The sequence below is a fragment of the Propithecus coquereli genome, unplaced genomic scaffold (assembly GCF_000956105.1).
Source record: "Propithecus coquereli isolate 6110/MARCELLA unplaced genomic scaffold, Pcoq_1.0 Scaffold44, whole genome shotgun sequence".
NCBI classification, from domain to species: domain Eukaryota; kingdom Metazoa; phylum Chordata; class Mammalia; order Primates; family Indriidae; genus Propithecus; species Propithecus coquereli.
In genome coordinates this window covers 1,351,344-1,353,515 of record NW_012150174.1, presented here as the reverse complement: position 1 = coordinate 1,353,515, position 2,172 = coordinate 1,351,344, and the positions used below count along the sequence as shown (strand labels likewise).

General features: G+C 43.0%; 1 protein-coding gene across 1 annotated transcript in view; it reads right to left on the bottom strand.

Moving 5' to 3' along the window:
- The window catches only part of LOC105818224 (mas-related G-protein coupled receptor member X2-like), a 19,435-nt gene that overhangs the window by 1,786 nt on the left and 15,477 nt on the right, over window positions 1-2,172 (bottom strand). The window lies entirely within an intron of this gene.

Here is a 2,172-nt window from a genome sequence, read left to right as displayed (position 1 = left end):
CTTTTGGAGCTTATCCTCAAGGAGCTGAATGAAAAGTTAATAGAGACTGAAAAGGAAAGAGGTCTGAAGGGGTTTGCAGCTGTTAAGAGTCTGGAGAAATCCTAGTAAACCATCCATAGAGAAACTGATCATTAGAGCAAGCATCTTAGAATCAGATAGAAATGCATATAGGAATTTAGTATGTGATAAAGGTTGCATGTGAAAGTCATGGCAAAACATGTAAAGGAGCAACTGTGGGGGAAGGAGGGAAACTAGGAGGGTGCAGTGTCCCAGGATCCCAAGAGATGGAGTCATTGGTCAGTAAATAGTGTCAGTTACAGTTGAGCGGTCAAGAAGTTGACCTTTGGCTTAGCAATGTGGAGTCATCGCAGATCTTTTCAAAGCGGTAGCAGAGGAAGATTGGCCTGAGGACTAAGTGGAAGAGATGTGGGAGAGAATGGCAAGTGGTGTGGTGGGAGTCCAGGACCTCAGACATCAACCGAAACACCACCCCGGACAAGAAGACAGTGAAGGCAGGTGGCTGGAGGCCACATTGTTGGGCAAACAACTGAGAGTAATAAAGTCAAAAAGAAAGACATTTTTGGCAGGGCATGAAATACAATGCTCAAAATATGAAATATTGGGAAAATATTGGTAACATATCATAGCCAAAGTGCTAACTTATTTTATTTATAAAAAGATTCTTTAAAATGATGATTTAAAATTTAAAAAGTCAATGAGAAAATGACTTAGGTCATGAATTCCTAATTTATTGCAAACAAAAATGGCTCTTAAACATATGAAAGGATAAGAAACCCAAGTCTAATAAAAGACATGAATTAAAATTACACAGAATTATATTTAACTCATTCCCATATAAAAGCCCAAGAGGTTTGACAGCGTACTGTGTGGAGATGATGGGGACCAGGCACTTTCCCTCTTGTCTGGTGGGAGTGCAAATGTACACATCCTTCAGGCAAGGCAATTTGCAACATGTACGAACATACAAAGTATCATACTTTTCTCCCTGTAATTCCTAACCTCAGAATTTATCCCAGAGATATACCTGTGTATGTTCAAGGGACATATGTACAGAGTGAATGAATGTAGCATTATTTGTAATAAAAGATTGTAACCAGCCAAAATGATCATGGATACTGTATAAATTATTGTCCGTTTATGGAATACTCTGTGGCTGTATGGAAAGAATAACAAACTGATATGAAAGGACCTCCAAGATCGGTTAAATAAAAATGATACAGACCAATGTGTATTTTATATGTGAGCGACTATATATATATTTGTGTGTATACACACATATGTATATAGTTGTTTCAGCACTAAATATGGTGGATGAAGGTGGAGGTGGGATGGAAAAAGTTGATGAGTTTCTTCATGGAACAGGTAATGTGGAAGCAGAGGAAGAGGAATTTGGCCCTGGCCAGGTCAGTGAGGTAGACAGAGAAAGCGTTTCTGTGCGTGCGGAAGCCCAGGAGGCAGAGGACAACGTGTTTCCTGTTAGCCTGGCCAGGGCAATGATGACTTGCCCAGCAAGTTCAGGATCAGGGTCGTCAAGCCATGGGTTAGTGGAGGGTTCTTTTCTTTTGCATCAGTTGGCAGGAGTTCTGTCCCCTAGGCTGGGATGGTTGGATCCATGCTCAGAAACGCTCCACTGGTACGCCTGGGACCAGAAAGAGACTGGGCACCAGCTGTATGATCTCTGATTCTCAACACCACCTGCTATGCGGGAGTTACCGTCCCTGTGAAACAGAGGAGAGAAGCAGAGTCTTAGAAAGAATGAGTAATTAACTGAAGGCTAGTGAGTCCTAGAACCTAGATTCAAACGCAGTTCTCACTGACTCCAAAGGCTGGGCTCTCTCTACTGCGACACCTGTCCTCTACTGATATAGGACTATTCTAAAGTCCAAACCCTCCTATTCACTCTTCCAGCCATGTCCTGCAGACTTGTCTGCAGGAAGCAGGAGGAGACAATCTGTGCAGGCCATGTGGGACAGTGACAGGCCTCTGAGCCTGGATTTCCTTCTGTCCTGGGAACAGAGGTTTCCTCTCCGGGGCAGGGAGTCAGAAGCCTCAGGCATGACCCATGGGCCACTATTTGTGGTGGGCTTTTTTACCAAAGAGAATGAAGACTATGCTTTAGGGACTTGAGAGGAAAGTGACTTCTTGCTAGGA